Below are 11,026 nucleotides of genomic sequence, written 5' to 3'. Positions count from 1 at the left end.
CGTGTAAGGTTGAGAATTTAGGTAATGACTTCCTGTTTTCTCCACCCCTCTCCGTAAACACCAAGATTATTCACCATCGATAGTGGACTAATTTTTCCCAGTGCACTTGCCAAACCCTTCAATTTTGTCTCATTATATTGGTATTGCCCTCAGTTTGATACTATCTACCACATAAATGTCTACATGTTTAAAAACCATTTACTGGCAGACTAGCTATTAACAAATAGAGTAGAAACAAGAGCTGTTTGTGACATGATTACCATTGACTTATTATGTTTACTACACCCAGTATCGCTATTGACTTGCATGTGCTCTGGCCAGTATCACACCTATGGTATGGAAGTCCCAAATCTAAGCAGTTGTAATTTGTTCATGAATGATTGGAAATCCTGAACCCTGCAGTGCTAAATCTGTTTGAACATGTTCCAGCGCATATGTCAATCGTATCCTGTCTCTTACTGGGTGCTACATAATGAACTGATTCTGCCGCTGGCCTTTGATTCAAAGTGCCACCCTGCAGTGCAAAGTGGATGCAAGTAAGTTGTTCAATTAAATTGCAATTAATGTTGAAACACTGACAATTTAAGAAGCTTACAAGTCAAATAGAGCCAACGACCCCATCTTTGATTCACAACCTATGGTAAGTTAGCTGATCTTAGCTGGAGCAGATGCTGTATTTGAACTAGGTGCCTCTGAACTGGGGGGTGGGGGGAGGCGCTTCTGATTACTATCCAGTGAATATTATTGGAAACGTATGTGAGAGAATTCTGGTTTTGCTGTGATGGCGAATATAGTGAATGGCTTGCTGCTCCCGCATTGTGCCATGGAGTGATCGAATATTGACTTGACCTCAAAATATTCTACAGGCCATTTGTTTTAACTCCAGCTGGTCTGCCAAATGACAGCAAGGTTTTTTTTGAACTCAACAGGTGAGAGAAGGAGTGCTTGCTTTCCACAGCACAGGTTGGCTGGTTTGAGAGTGACTTTGGCAGAGGCCTGGATGCAGGCTTCCTGCTTATGTTGTGGGCCAAGAGCTAACACATGGCCCATTGGAAACATTACTGAGTGTTGGAACCAAGCCCAACTCAGGCCTCATCCTATATTCATTTTCCAACAAGGTGACTTCAAATTCTGATCAAGTAGAGCTGCGTATCCAATCACTCCTTTCCCTAATCCAGGCCACTTACGGCAGCTCACCAAACGTCTTGATGAACTCTGGAATGGTTGGATAAATTTAATTACTTCCATGGGGAATGATGCAGCTTAATTTATTAATAATTTTCTGGATATATCAGATTACAAAGGTCGTGTTATTCTGTTTGTTTCCCCTCAGTGTTGCCAGAGGAAGTGTCACCTGCACAATGTCAGAGCTTGCTAATTCAATCACAAATCCTAATGCTCTTCCAGGGAGTGCCATCTGTTTGAACAGTGAAATATTGCAGGGTCTGGTTAATGTTTGAAGGGAGGTTGTAGGCTCCCATTTGTCACCGTTCTATGTACACTCAGTAAAAAGGAATTTTATCTTGTGATAAATTTACATTGGCTTGTTAACGCATTCATTAAAAAAAATTAAATATCTGGTTTGGGTAGCACAGTGGCATGGAACAATGTCCTTTCACTGAGTGAAATCTGTTCTGAATAAAGCTAACCATAATGGATAATGCGGTCTACTGTTAATTCCAGCTTGATTGCTTCTTGAAGTTGGGGGTACAGGGGCAAGGGGTGGTATTATCCAGGTAATGTGAATTAAGAAATGTAAATGGTGAAGGGGGCAATTTGTGCTGGGCAACTTTGAATGGAGACAAATAAAATCTGACCGGTACGTCACCAATCTATGACTGCTACATGAGCACAGCAGCTGGAGGATTTGTATCTGTCCATCATGAAGTGACATTTGCTTTGTTTCTAATGGGATTTAACAGAGGAAGCTGCTGAAGCAGAGAATCTTGCTGGTTACTGCTTATTAAACTGAGTTGATTGAATGGGATGGAGCTAAAGACTATAGCTTTTCAGATCTGCCACCTGGATTTAAAGCAAGCACTGGGAAAGAAAACACATTTCTTTAACTCCATTCATGTCTAAAACTGCTTTACAACCAATTAATTACTTTCACAGTGAAGTCACTTATTTTCTAGGTAAACTTGGCAGCCATTCTGCGCACACAGCAATGTTCCACAATCTCTTAATGTGATATTTGGATGTTAATGGTTGAGGAATAAATGTTGCCCAGGACACAGCCCTGCTGTACTTTGAGTAGTGCCATAGATGCCTCATCACTTAGAGAACATCTATTTCAGTACAGTACAAAGGTGCCAACTTTGATTAAGTGCTTAAATTTAGAGTGGGACTTCAACCTATGATCACCTGGCTCAGAGACAGAAGTGTTACTACTGAGCCACTTGAAATGAATGTCTCCTATGTCTGCTGACTGTAAAGGATATTTGACCAGCTTTAATCCTTTGCAAGACTGAGCAATTCAAAAACTAATGGAAATCTGGAACACTTTTTAGACAAAGATAAGGGTTACCTGACCAATAAAGGCAGATTGTGTTAAGATTAGGCATGGTCTAACTGAATGATGAAACAGGCACAAGGGGTTGAATGACTTGTCCCCGCTCCTATGTAATTAATGATTCCACACACAAAATGCTAATTTTGGAGTCTTGTTGAGCCTGGCTTGGTAGATTTGGAAGATTGGCACAAGACAGGTAAACTATCAGTTCAGATTTAAACCTTGTATCAGACATCCAAAATCATTAGTTGAGAATACATGATAGAGATTGGAGTTTGTTCTTTAACTTTGAGAGAATATTTGGTATATATTTCTTTGAAAAGATATGGCACAACATACAAGGACAGTGAATCACACTACATCACTTGTGTGTGGCAACATTACAATACAGAATTGTTGTACTCTGATTCAGAATTCTATCCTCAGTTTACATTGAATTACCTCATCTAAGGGCAGCAGTAAGAACCTGGGCCACACCTGGAAATGTGTCTGTGCTGACGTTGGATGAAGACAGAATTAAGTAATGAAGTTCTGTGGAGAAAAGCTTAAGGTTCTTTTTGAAGTTGACACACAAATGGTGTTTGGGAGGAGGACCTGTTCCTAGCTGTATTCAAACTGGCCATCGTTAGATCCAGGCTACCTGACTACCTCCCCGTCTTCTGCGGCTATGCCAGGTGTCCCTGGAAAGGTTTCTGCCAGCGCCATTGAAGCTTTCTATGCCTGTCAGTTGACCCTTTAAATCACATTTTGTTTTGATATAAACCAACCCTCCAACTAAGGGGAACAGCTGCTCCTTATCCATTCTGTTCATAATCTTGTACACTTCAATCAGGTCACCCTCAGTCTTCTCTACTCCAATGAAAATGACCCAAGCCTATCCAACTTCGCTTCATAACTTAAATTTTTCATCCCAGGCATCATCCTGGTGAATCTCCCCTCCAGTGCCACCACATCCTTCCTATAATGTGACGACAAGAATGCACACAGTACTCTAGTTGTGGTATCAAATTTGTATGCAACTCCAATATAAATTTCCTACCTTTAATCTATGCCTCGATTGATAAAAGCAAGTGTCCCACATGTCTTTTTCACCACCCTACTAACATGCCCTTCTGCCTTCATAGATCTATGAACAAACACACCAAGATCCCTTCGTTCCACAGAGCTTCCTAGTGTCATGTTATTCATTGAATACTTCCTTGTCAAATTATTTCTCCCAAAGTGTATCACCTCACAGTTCTCAGGGTTAAATTCCATCTGTCACTCATCTGCTCATTTGGCCATCCCATTTACATCTTCTTTAGCCCAAGACACTCGACTTCACTGTTAACCACCCAGCCAATCTTTGTGTCATCTGCAAACTTATTAATCCTACCCCCATTTAGTCATCTATGTCATTTATATGAGTGATGAATAATAGGAGAGCCAGCACAGATCTCTGTGGTATGCCACTGGACACTGGCTACTATCACTAATGTGGAGATGCCGGCGTTGGACTGGGCTAAACACAGTAAGGAGTCTCACAACACCAGGCTTAAGTCCAACAGGTTTATTTGGTAGTAAACGCCACTAGCTTTTGGAATACTGTTCCTTTACCAAGTGAGTGGAGAGTTCTGATCGCAAACAGGACATCAGAACTCTCCACTCACCTGACGAAGGAATAGCCTTCCGGAAGCTAGTGGCGTTTTCTACCAAATAAACCTGTTGGGTTTTAACGTAGTGTTGTGAGACTTCTTACTATCACTAAAGCAGCCTTCTGTAATCACCCTCTGTCTCCTACAACTGAGCCAATTTTGAATCCACTTTATCAAATTACCCTGTATCCCATGTGTCTTAAACCTCATGAGCTTCTTCTTGACCTGCTTGCTTCAAGATTCACTAGCAGCTCTGGCATTGTGCGTGACCTGGAGTTAAAATTGTGTTGGGGCCTTTATTGCCTCAACTTGTAATGCTTCTGTCAAAAACTGAGCAGTTAAAATGGTGATAACGGGGACAGAGAGAGAATCTCGTGACAGTCACTTTAACCAGTTCCCTGACTACCTTCTGCTCTGATGGTCAGGGTACACATTAACACATTTAAGAGAAGAGAGAGGAGAATGGGAAACAAAATTGGTGAAAAAGAAAAATAAATGCACCTCTCCAGTAAATAAGTGATATCATCACACTGTAATTAATGAGTTAATAGCAAGGGAGAAATAATTTCTGTGCTTGATTTGGGGCGGCATGGTGGCATAGTGGTTAGCACTGCTGTCTCACAGTGCCAGGGACCCAGGTTCGATTCCAGCCTCGGGTCACTGTCTGTGCAGAGTTTGCACATTCTCCCCGCGTCTGCGTGGGTTTCCTCTGGGTGTTCTGCATTCCCCCCACAGTTTAAAGCTGTGCGGGTTAGGTGGGTTGGCCGTGCTGGATTGCCCCTTAGTGTTAGGAGGACTAACTCGGATAAATACATAGGGCCTGGACAGGATTGTGGTCAGTGCGGACTCGATGGGCCAAATGGCCTCCTTCTGAACTGTAGAGATTCCATAATTTCCTCCCTAAATTACAATGAATATTATAACTGTGTGTGCACATACATTGTAGGCGCTTTATTAAAAATATTGATTTGTTGACATATTCATAAATACAATTGGACTGACATTAGAAATCTCAATCTCATGTATCTACATGAAAGAAAATGATGAGACTGACAGCTTGAAAATATAAAGCGATTAGCAAAGAATCAAGCAAGATCAAACCAGGAGACACATGGATAATCTATGAAATGTGGGAGTTGAGGCTAGGAAAATATCATTCATATTTCAAGATTAGGTGAGTTCCAGCATCTAGAGATATAATCTCCTGGCACTGTGTAGGGGTTACACGAAATAGTCTTGCTGCAGCATTCGTCAAGATTCCATTCAATTAGCTACGATACTACGCAGCCCAAAATTACTGGTGTTCCACTAACACTATCCAAACTCAGTTTGTGGGGCCACACAAATCCATGACTGATGGTTCAGCCAAGGCATATTTTCTCCAGCAACTCATTTGCTGACTCGTTAAAATCCAAACACCACTCACTCAAAATCAGAGATGCTGCTATTTGGAGGTTTCTTCGGACAAGTAATTGAATTATAAGGAGAACTATGAGCTGGGTAAACTTTGTTCCTAAATTTCCCTCTCTTGAATAACCAGAGAGCAATGTAAGTTTGTAAGTTATTTCCCCAATTAATTCTGTTGTTGCACTATGTACAAGTCAAGTTAACCTTTGCCTTCCCTGTTTTATAATTAAGAATAGTTCATACTAATCAAGTATCAATCATTCACAGAATCTATATGGTACAGAAGGAGGCCATTCGGCCCATCAACTCGGTACCGAACACAATCCCATCCATGCCCTATTCCCATAACCCCAGATATTTACCCTGTTAATCCCTTGACATTAGGGTCAATTTAGCACGGTCAGTCAGTCTAATCCACACATCTTTGGAGTGTGGGAGCACCTGGTGGAAACCCACACAGACATGGGGAGAATATGCAAACTGCACAGACAGTGACCGGAGGCTGGAATTGAACTAAGTCCCTGGCGCAGTGAGGCAGCAGTGCTAACCACTGTGCCATTGTGCCACCCCTACTGAAGAGGATTTGCATTCTGTGGGTTACCAGTTAGTGCCCACTTGGGAAATGGGCACTGCTGACAAGGCTGGCATTTGTTTCCCATCCTGAGTTTCTCTGAGAAATTGGCATTGGGCTTTCTTGAACCACAGATAGTGGTTTTATGCAACTGAGCAACACGCTCAGCTACTCAGAGAGCAGCGAAGTAAGTCGTTTATCTCAGTGGGGATTGGTTTACCTCAGTCGGCTGGACAGTTGGTTCATGATGCCAACAGCGTGGGTTCAATTCCTGCACCAGCCGAGCTTATTCAGGAAGGTCGTCTTCTCAACCTTGCTCCTCACCTGAGGTGTGGTGACCCTCAGGGTAAATGGAGATAGGGCCTGAGTGGGATTGTTTTTGGTGCAGGCTCAATGGGCCAAATGGCCTCCTTCTGCAATGTAGAGATCCTATTCTAAGATTTGGTGTGATGCATTGCGTTCACTGACTCTGTCAAAATCAATTAAAAATTAAACAGACTAGTTTGTTTCTGTACAAGTGGAAAATTAGAAGCACTTAACCTCAGACTAGAGAGATCGGAAAGCGTTTCTGTCTGTTACACATGCGTATACTCTATCTTACTGATGTAAATAATGTTAACATCCATCCTCATTTGTGAAAGGAGTGAAATTAATTAGCTCTGCCACTGGTATTAATGGAAGGTATTCATTTGTAAAATAATATTATTTAAATGTTTCTGCAAATTATGCATGTGTTGATTCCCATGTAGCTTTTATATACATCACATTGCCGTGAATAAATCATAGGATGGTTATTGCATGTGGACTAGCCAGAATTACACTAGCTGCAACAATGCTTTCATTTAAGATTCAGTTCTGTTGCTAAGAATATGACTGAAACAGATAATGTCACATCAAATCTTAGAATCATAGAATAGAATCATAGAATCCCTACAGTGCAGAGAGAGGCCATTTGGCCCATCGAGCCTGCACTGCCCTGGCCCTAAACAGGATTTCCCACCTTCTCCCAATTAAATCCCACCCACACAGTGTGGAGTTTTGAGGAATAATTCCATTACCCCAAAGAACTGATCTGGGCATAAATGTATTTATGAACAAATTAATTAGGAGCAGGAATAGGGCTGTTCAGCCCCTCAAGCTCCTTCCTTCAATAACATCATGGCTGATCTGATTGTGGTCTCAGTTCCATGTTGCTGTCTAATCTCAGTGCACTTCTGATTCCCCTGTTAGTGAAGAATCCATCCACCACTGCCTTCAAAAATATTCAGTGACACAGCTTTCTCGGGGAAAGAGAGCTCAACTGACCCTCAGAGAGAAAAACATTCTCTTCATTTCTGTCTTAAATGTTTCTGGGAATATTTGAGGAAGTGTTGAGTAGGCCAACGATATATGATCAAATTCAACTGCTTCTGACTGCTATCTGCTGGGAGTTGTCCATCTGAGAGCATTGATGAATCCAAAGAACAAAAAATGAACAGTACAGCACAGGGACAGGCCCTTTGGCCCACCAAGTCTGCGCCGATCACATTGTCCTATCTAGACCAACTGCCTGTATCCCTCTATTCCCTGTCTGTTCATGTGTCGATCCAGATAAGTCTTAAATGTCGCTAACATATCTGCCTCAACCACCTCACTTGGCAGTGCATTCCAGGCCCCCACCACCCTCTATATAAACAAAAGACTTTCCCCGTCTTTGTGGAGTTTGCACATTCTCCTTGTGTCTATGTGGGTTTCCTCCGGGTGCTCCGGTTTCCTCCCACAGTCCAAAGATGTGCGGGTTAGGTTAATTGGCCATGCTAAAATTGCCCCTTAGTGTCCGGGGATGTGTAGGTTTGAGGGATTAGTGGGTAAAATATATAGGGATATGGGGGTAGGCCCTGGGTGGGATTGTGGTCGGTGCAGACTCAATGGGCCGAATGGCCTCTTTCTGTACTGTAGATTTTCTATGATTTCCATCTCCACTTAACCTTTCCCTGCTTACCTTGAACTTGTGCCACCTTGTAATTGCCATTTCTGTCCTGGGAAAAAGCTTCTTTTTCCCGATCTATACCCCTCATAATTTTATAAATTTCTATCAGGTTGTCCCTCAACCTCGGTCTTTCCAGGGAAAACAATCCCAGCTTATTCAGTCTCTCCTCACAGCTAATACTTTCCACACCAGGCAACATTCTAGTAAATTTTTTCTGAACTCCCTCCAAAGCCTCTGGTGTGGTGACCAGAATTGGACACAGTATTCTAAATGTGGCCTAACCAACATTTTATTAAACTGTAATATAATTTACCAACTTTTATACTCGATGCCCCATCTGATGAAGGCAAGCATGCTGTCTGATTTCTTCACCACCTTTCCTACCATGCTGTCACTTTTAAGGATCTATGGACCTGCATGCCCAGATCTCTCTGTGTGTCTGTGCTCCTGATGGTTCTGCCATTTATTTTATCGCTCCCACCTGAATTGGATCCACTAAAATGCATCACCTCGCAGTTGTCCAGACTAAATTCCTTCTGCCATTTCTCTGCCCAATTTTCCAGCTTATCCATATCCTGCTGTATTCTCTGACAATCTTCACCACAATCTGCAACACACCAATCTTGGTATCATTCGCAAACTCGCTAATCAGACCAGCTACGTTTTCTTCCAAGTCATTTATGTATATTACAAACAACAGCACTGATCCTTGTGGAACACCACCAGTCACATTGTCTGCCAATATCTGTGGGGATGGAAGACCTCGGTATCAGAGAGTGCCCAGCTCCAGTGATTCAATGTGAATCAGTGCCTTTAGGAGGGTTCTGAGGGCAGAGTATGTCAGTGGAGGGGAGAACCTCAGCAGAGAACAAAAGTAAAGCCATTATCTCAACGCACAAACTCATCAGGAAGATCAGGCGGCACAATGACACAGCGATTAGCACTGCTGCCTCACAACGCCAGGTTTGATTCCAACCTTGGCTGACTGTGTGGAGTTTGCATGTTCTCCCCGTGTCTGCATGGGTTTGCTCCAGTTTCCTCCCACATTCCAAAGATGTGCAGGTTAGGTTGATGGGCAATGTTAAATTGTCCCTTAATGTTGGGGGAGATTAGTAGAGTAAATATGTGGGGCTTGGGGGATAGGGTATGGGTGGGATTGTCAATGCAAGCTTGATGGGCCGAACAGCCTCCTTCTGTAGGGAGTCTGTGATTCTAAACTGTTCCTTTCACAATATTGAAGAAATGGATTTGGAACTCAGATCCCCCCACCTCCCCCCTTTCCTATAGCAGGAATGATTTGCGAGTCATTCTTGATTTATCAAGGCTGGGCTCAAACTTGTGAAGAATGTGCAGCTCCAGAAAGAAGATTTCAGATAAATGGGTTAAAGTTGGAATGTCCTGCACATTAACATTAACTTCTTTAATGTTGTGGCATTTTAAGAAGGCATGATCATGATTAATAGCACGTCAACACCTCAGCAATTCATTTTTTAAGTTAAACAAATCCAAACTGTTCCAAAGTTCATTAAATGAGGTGTTTCATTGGCATTAGGCGGAGATAAAGACATGAGAAGATTGGAATGAGTGACGATCATTCAGTTTGTGAACTCACTCAGTTATCTCAGAGTTCACATACCATTCCTATTGACTCAGGAACAGCTTCTTCTCTGCTGCCATCAGACCTTTGAATGGACCTACCTGATATTAAGCCAATCTTTCTATTCACCCTAGCTGTAAAACTTTATTCTGCACTCTCTCCTTTTCTTCTCCCCTAAGTACTCTATGAAAGGCATGTTTGTCTGTTTAGCGCACAAGAAACAATACTTTTCACTGTATCCCGATACGTTTGACAATAACAAATCAAATTAGATCAAAACCTTGCTGCACACAGATTGGTTTCCTAGGTTACAGTGACTACAATTCTAAAACAGTTAATTGGCTAAAAGTGCTTTGGGATGTCCTGACATTGTGAAAGTGTTATATAAATGCAAGTGTTTCTTTCTTAAGCATTATGTAGCAAGAAATACTGGAGCTACTGGCCTTTAGCTAAGATCAAGCCCAAGATGGGATGCAAGCAAGGAATGGATTTGGATTTGCTTGATCATAGAAGCTCACATAGAGTCACAGAGGTTTACAGCATGGAAACAGGCCCTTCGACCCAACTTGTCCATGCCACCCTTTTTTTTAGAATCATAGAACCCTACAGTGCAGAAACAGGCCCTTCGGCCCATCGAGTCTGCACTGACTACAATCCCACCCAGGCCCTATCCCCATATCCCTACACATTTACCCACTAATCCCTCTAACCTACACACCCCAGGACACTAAGGGACAATTTTTAGCACGGCCAATCAACCTAACCCGCACATCTTAGGACTGTGGGAGGAAACCGGAGCAGCCGGAGGAAACCCACGCAGACAGGAGGAGAATGTACAAACTCCACACAGACATTGACCTAAGCCGGGAATCGAACCCAGGTCTCTGGAGCTGTGAAGCAGCAGTGCTAACCATTGTGTTACCGTGCCACCCCTAAGTGGCAAGGTAACCCCCTAAGCTAGTCCCAATTGCCTGCATTTGGCTCATATCCTTCTATACCAATCTTACCCATGTAACTGTCTGTAGAGAAAAGCAACGCCAAACAGAGACTTGAACACTTGGACCCTCAGATCAAAAGTCTGATGCTGTACCGACTGAGCTATCCAGAATGGTCCTTCTTTGCATTGGCTTTGTCACTTTAAGAACGGAATAAAAGACAAAGAAAAACTTAAAAAGATGTACTTCCTATTTTCTCCCCTATTCCCCTGAAGGCTAAGGTACCCCAGCATTGCCACGGTGCTAGCACTCTTGCTTGAGTCATCAAATCACGGGTTCAAGTCCTGTTCCAGGATCTGAACAAATGATTTATGTTGTCACTTTGGTGCAGTACTGACAGA

Source organism: Carcharhinus amblyrhynchos, chromosome 21 (genome assembly GCF_965287045.1).
Source record: "Carcharhinus amblyrhynchos chromosome 21, sCarAmb.v2.hapA, whole genome shotgun sequence".
Classification (NCBI taxonomy): domain Eukaryota; kingdom Metazoa; phylum Chordata; class Chondrichthyes; order Carcharhiniformes; family Carcharhinidae; genus Carcharhinus; species Carcharhinus amblyrhynchos.
The sequence above is the reverse complement of the archived record's forward strand: the minus strand, read 5'-3'. Positions refer to the sequence as shown.